The sequence below is a fragment of the Malania oleifera genome, chromosome 6, assembly GCF_029873635.1.
Source record: "Malania oleifera isolate guangnan ecotype guangnan chromosome 6, ASM2987363v1, whole genome shotgun sequence".
Classification (NCBI taxonomy): Eukaryota; Viridiplantae; Streptophyta; class Magnoliopsida; order Santalales; family Ximeniaceae; genus Malania; species Malania oleifera.
The window spans coordinates 16,825,571-16,832,446 of record NC_080422.1 but is presented as its reverse complement, the minus strand read 5'-3'; the positions used below and the strand labels follow the sequence as shown (position 1 = coordinate 16,832,446).

The 6,876-nt window shown below is 35.7% G+C and overlaps 1 long non-coding RNA gene across 1 annotated transcript; it reads right to left on the bottom strand.

The window, feature by feature from the left end:
* Positions 1 to 376: 376 nt before the first annotated feature.
* On the bottom strand, positions 377 to 1,189 carry LOC131158899 (uncharacterized). Its single transcript, XR_009137534.1, has 2 exons — positions 726 to 1,189; positions 377 to 520 (listed from the first exon to the last, which is right to left on the bottom strand). It is a non-coding gene; the product is annotated as an uncharacterized LOC131158899 (long non-coding RNA).
* Positions 1,190 to 6,876: the final 5,687 nt, after the last annotated feature.

Below are 6,876 nucleotides of genomic sequence, written 5' to 3'. Positions count from 1 at the left end.
ATTTTCTATCAAATATTGTGATTTGACTTGATTCTTGATTCTTGAAATTGAAATTTGGACACACGAATTGAAATTTGCAAGGTGCCCAATGCCTCAAATATCGATAATCAAATTCTCGCATCATTCGGTTTCTTAGACATTAAGGACTCTATTTTTTCTTTTACAAAATTAAATAAAGTCACGAGTCTGCTGTTTTTTTTTTTTATATTTATTTTCAGGTTCTCTAGTTCTTAGCTCAACTAAGTACTTTAATTTCCCTCTTCATACGACAGAGGCTTATGCAGATTTGCCAATTGGTATGGCTTCACTTACTGGTATAAAGAAAAAATGATGAATCATCCAACCCCTACTGCACAATCTCAAGTTACACTGATAATCATCAAATTGGAGACCCATTTTTTTTTATTCAGCCTGCCCATTTTTTCAGTTGTGTATGATCTAATTACAGCAACAGCAGATGCAATCCAAACAGCACTCGCAGGTCTCAACGCAGCAGAAGCAGCAACACAGTGCAAACAGACTGCATCAAAATAAACAACACCAGCATCATGACCATTACAACTTTGCTTAAGCATATCATTCAACATGATTGAATTTGTTCAACCATCATTCTTTTCATACCCTTCTCCACCATTCAAAAGCAAAAAAGAAATGACAAGCCACTAGAGCATATGAAATATTGGAAGGGAAAATTCTGAAAAAGGGAAGGAAAGAAGGTAACATACCAAGCATACAGGCAGCCTTTCTCCTCGCGGCGCCTTTGGACATGATCGTAGTATGACATATCCTGGTATTGTGGTGGTGCATCCATTTTCTTTCCCTGATATCACTTACAGCAGATAAAAGGCAGAAATCGAGAAAGGAATACGAGTGTTTTTGCTTTCACCCAAATTTCTCTTTTGAGGATTATCACAGCCAGAGGGAAATGCATTCTTTACTATATTTATATAGAAGAAAGGAGCAGAATTAGCTTTAAGATTGGAATGACTAAAACAACCTCCCCTCACCTCAATTAATATTGAGGGAGTAGTTAAGTTGGAAGAGCATAACACCAACCAACTTCTACACCAGATAACATTTGGGCTGGTTCTGAATTGTGGATAATGTTATTCAAATGTCCCTCTAAAGGACGAACTGGGGAAATCTTGAGCATTCATGTCGTCATCAATGGACCCCTTCAATTTTGTACATGGCCATTTCGTTCACAAGTCATAAAATTCCACATCAGCATTCGCATTCGCATAGGGAGACCACGACCACAGGTCATGTAAATACACTATTTAAATTTGTCTTGACTATTAATTGTTCCAGCTGGTTAGTAGGTGGATGAGAAAAAGATATCATTAATGAGGAGCTCTATGGAAAAGGAATACAGAATTGGTCAACGAGAAAATTTTATATTAGTTTTGTAAACTTAGGAGTTCTAATTAGATTTGAGGTCTTATAAATTATTGGTTGTTTATTGGCAAGTATTAATTAGGGAGTTATTGCCGTTTAAGATTTGTCATGGTCCTTGTAACGATCCAAAATAAAAAATATATAATTATTAATTAAAAAAATTATTATTATTATTAAGAAAATTAATTGAATTAAGAAATTTGATGATTTTGGATATATATATATATATATATATATATAAGTATATATGTAAGTATATATAAGTATATATATATAAATATATATAAAAGGAAAGGTAAGGATAAAGGAAAGAAAAAAAAAAAAAGGGAAACTTAATGGTTAAGTTTTGAACAAAGTAGGAAAGGAAAGAATTAAAAAGGAAAAAAGAAGAAGCTTCACGCGGCGGAAGGAAGAAAGAAGAGAAAGAAAGAAAGAAAGAAAAAAAAAAAACTCTCTCAGCTCACGCTCTCCACTCCTCTTCTCTCTACAATTTCGCGGTAAATTCTCGCCCAATTGAAAATCCGAGAATACCACTAGACTCCATTATCCGCCATCGACATATCTACTGAAGTGGATTTGTTATAGAAGTAACAAGGACATATCTCCTGGGGTAAGGTAAGTTCTCATTCTTGCCTCAATTTTTCTTAAATTTTAAGTCAAATTGACGATCGGACGCTATCACGAGAATCTAGGGATGATTCTCTACAAATCTAGCGGAGCGGATTTCTCCTGGGACCGTTGTAGAAATAGCCACAAAATTAGATGAGTTATTTAGAAATTAATTATTATTTAATTATTGTAATTAGGGAAAGGTTAAAATAATATTTTATTGGGGTTGATTTGATTGAATCAGAGTTTGGGTGAGCGCTGCGGGTATAATCTTAGGAGCCCTGTAGGCGTGGTTCAGGAAATCAGGTAAGGAGGAATAAAATTATATCAGTTTTTATTAAGGTGAACTGGTTATTTACGAGCGTATGAAATTTATTATTTATCTATATGATTTTTAGAACCGTCTGAGTACTAGAAAATGATGATTTTGTTTAAGATTTATAATTGGGATAATTGCATATGATATTAAATTTGTGTGACATGGGAGTAATTTTTCCTAATAAATTGAATATGAATTACTGTGATATTTGGGTTTGCATGTGGAGATGTTTGGAATGATTATGACATGATGAATGAATTGTTATGTTTGACTCATGTGTGGAAATGTATTGATTTGTTGGATACTGTGTGAGAAATGAATTGATATGTTGGATTCCTATGTGAAAATGCATTGATGCGTCTGTGTGAACTAACTGGTTTGGTTATTCGTATGCATCTCAATATAACGTTGGCATGAGGAGGTTGTTATATTGCCTAAATATAAATCATGATATGGCGTTGACAGATCAAGGAGCTTGTCATATTGTCATTTATATGGGGTAGGACATTGGCAGGTCGAGGAGTTTGTTCTATTGATGTATGACGGGTAGGTCATGGGGATTGGATACTGGTGAATAGTGGTGCCTGTGTGGGCTACGTATTGCGGAAGCTGGAATGGTGCCTGTGTGGGCCACGTTATATCCTGTGTGGATAATGGCGCCTGTATGGGTCATGTTATGTACCCTGTGTGGGTAGTGGTGCCTGTGTGGGCCACGTTATATCCTATGTGGATAATGGGGCCTATGTGGGCCGTGTTATGTACCCTGTGTGGGTAGTGGTGTAACACCCCGACCCCGAGGGGCCTGGGATATTAACTTTTTACTACTAATTTAGAGCGGAAGCAAATAAACTCAATTTTATTCAAACCAGAGCGTTAATTATTCATGTTACAATCACTTATTTCAAATGAAAAAAATTACACAAACGTAAATATCTGAAATCATACTAATGTTTCTAAATAAATCTTTATTTTTCTAATCCCCACCCGCATGCTTGCTAAGCCTGATTTCTGACATGTCCTTCAGAGTTATCTAAAATAAAATATGATTGGGGTGAGACGACGCTCAGTAAGTAAATAAGATTATTATTAGTGTGTGGCCAAAATGAGCTTTTAAAGAATTTCGTAAAACAATATTTAATACTATAATTTCAAGACTGCTTTTAGAATAAACATAAATTTAAAAATTCCTGCATAAAACTTTTGTCATCAATTTCAACAGTAAATTTTTATAATCATATACTATAACTGTTAAATTAAACTTTTAACTTTAAAACTGTAAAAATATTTAATGATAAACATACATATACTTTTCCTTATACGTTTTCCTTAGATCGTCATTTAAGCACCAAAATGATCCTTTTCACGTAAACTTACACTTTTCCTTCAAATCATCAGTAACTTTGTACACGTAATTAAATATGTATAAACATATATTATAAAAATCACCCTTAGGCCTGTTTGCCGTAAGTCATGTTTACCCCCATGACTGGGTTGTGCGGTCCGAAGACTGGACTTAGCTGGCTGGCCGACCAAACTAAATCAACGTACGTAAACTTTAAGTGAGATTTTCCTTATTAAGTCCTGGTCCGGAACCAGGTGTGCACTCAGGAGAAATCCACTAACATAAATAACTACTCTGTAAACAGTGTGGGTGCACTCTGATCCGTATAAACTTTAAGCTGCGGTACCGAGCATCTGTAACTTTCAAAAAATGAACACAACTCATTAGGAAAGGAAGAATCGGCTCAACTGACGAGGAATGCTCGTAAGGCCAGAAGACTACCCAAAAAATGAGTACAAATCATTAGGCAAAGAAGAATCAGCCCAACTGATTAACAACGCTTACGAGGCCATAAGAGTGCACAAAAAATGAGCACAGCTCCTTAGGAAAGGAAGAATTGGCCCAATTGACGAGCAACACTCGTGAGGCCAGAAGACTACCAAAAAAATGAGCATAACTCATTAAGAAAAAAGAATCGACCCAACTAACAAGCAACGCTCGTGAGGCCCAGAAACGGCCCAAAATATGGGCACAACTCATTAAACCAGAAACAAAAAAAAAAAGTGCATGACTCATTAAGCCACCAGAATCCCAAAATGCCTCAAGAAGAGCAGCTTGACCGGAAAAAAAAAAAAAAAAAAAAAAACGACAACAACAACTTTCAAACTTTGGAAATAAGCTTCAAAAATTTGAAATTGAAAGAGGGGGGGGGGGGGGGGGGGGGGGGGCAACTGATATACCCCAAATATATAACCTACCATAACTTCAAAGGAGACTAGAGCCCAACATTGATGAGGGAAGTTACCACCCAAGTCAACTACTCGGCCAGAGTAATTGACGCCAACGCCATGATGACCATAGTAATTTAAGTCAACACTGTAATAACCGGAGCGATTCACGCTCACAACATAATTTTCAAATAAATGACATATCACCCTTGGGTCAAACTCCATCGCTGTAAATGGGGATTCAGAGAAGAGGTTAAGGTATCTCATTCTAAACTCTACTTTACTGTTGTATAAAAAATCTCTTAAGTTAATCCCTGACTTAGGCATCGAAGAGATCCCCCGGAGTACACCCCAGGTCCTCCAAGCCTTGCTTATTTATCTCTTTTCAGGTGGTCGTGATCAGGGATCTGGAAGGTCGTTCAATTTTTAGCAGCAACAGATTTGATCTTCTGATTGGGATCTTGGCACTCCCTTGCCTGGCTATGCCCATTATATATTGTACATATTCATTTTGATCAATGCTATTTACCATTAACTGATATGAAAAGAAAAAAGAAAGAGAGAAACCCACAACTCAAATTATTAAATAAGCTGTTTCAACCACGAGGGGCGGAAATGTAAGAGTGAACTTGTCTAAATTAGCATAAATTTCAGTCATAATAAATCAGCCAAACCACCCCAATCCACATATCCTTCTCTGCTCCTTTCATTGTTTAAACTAAAGTGTTGGCCATACAAGGCTTAACATCTTGGTGTGATGCTAACAAACAAGTGGAACTTAACATGCTTTGTTTAATGATGTCTTTTCAAGACTCAATGATGAATGCAAGGTTAAAGAATTCATGAAAGCTTGTACTTCAAAGAAGGATGAGTATATCAAGTTTAAGGCATGGATTAAACTTGAAGATCGTGAGATCATTGATATTAATGAAAAAGCTTCAAGAATGAAAGCTCAAGTGATCAACATGCAAAGCTCAAAGATCAATGAAGCTCAAAATCTAAAGTAATATTGAAAAATCAAGAGAGATAAATCTTGAAAGCTCACATCAAATTCAGGACATTGAAGCTCAGCAATAAAGAGAACTCAAAGCAAAGAAGAGTCAAATGAGTCTTTAGAACAAGCTTTGTAAGTACTTCAAATATAATTCAAGTATGTATTTTCATTTTGAAACTCTTTAGGCAAAGAGACCTAGGAACCTTGTTTTAAGTCTTAGAACTTATTTTTTAAAGAAAAACAAATTGATATTCCAAAGATTAAATAAGAAAAGAAGAGGGAGAACAAAAATATTTTAAAACAAGAAACAAATGCTTGATAGGCGACTAACTGCACTTGGACAGTCAACTGCCATGTTAAAAATTTTTAAATGAATAGACAGAAAAAACATGACAGTCAACTGTCTAGAACTTGACAGGTGACTGTCAGTGAAACTTGAGACAATTGCCTGTGCTTTGACAGTCGTCTGCCATAATTCTAGTCATATTTAAAAACCTAGTTGTTCAGTGACAGGCATCTGACTCCCTTGTTGACAGGCGACTGCCATCTTACTGCTTGTGCATTTTATACGTATAATACACTGACAGGCAACTGCCAGGGACCTCACAGTCAGTTGTCTTGTGGAAAAATTTAAAATACATAACAGACATATTTTGAAATATTCAACTACTTGATGCTCAAACTTATTTAAATCTTGGATCCTACTCAAAGTAAACTTGGGGAACAAGTTAGATACTTTTCTACATCTATAAATACACCCAAGTTAAATTGATTTAAAAAAACCAAGAATTCAATTAAGCAAAATCTTTTTCAATTGTTCTGAAATTCTCAAAGCTCTCTCTTGCTCTCAAATTGCACAAAGCTTACCGAGTTCTTGCTAATTCTACTCACTGATATTATGCTACAACTACTAATTCTTTCATTCATTGAAAGAATTATACGGTGAAATACTTCTAGAGCTTCAATCTGAATTACATATTGTGAATCACATTGAAGTATATAGTTTTGAATTGTACTAATCAGCTATATTTGAGAGCATTCTTTGTACATCTATTTGATTTGTATCTTGTAGATATAGAAGGTTCAAGGTTATTTGGATCGTTGGCTAAATGTGGGGATATCGCTTAGAGAGGCAGGCTCTAGCCTAATTAAAGGAGTGATCGAGTGAGGGGATATCACTTAGAGAGGTAGGCTTTAGCCTATTGAAGGAGTGTGTAAACAGCGTTGTTCCGCCCAATAAAGGAACTGGTTTTAGTGAATCCTTTGGTGGTTTGCCAAAGGCAAGGACGTAGGTTGGGTATAAGCCAAACCTCGTAAAAATCCTGGT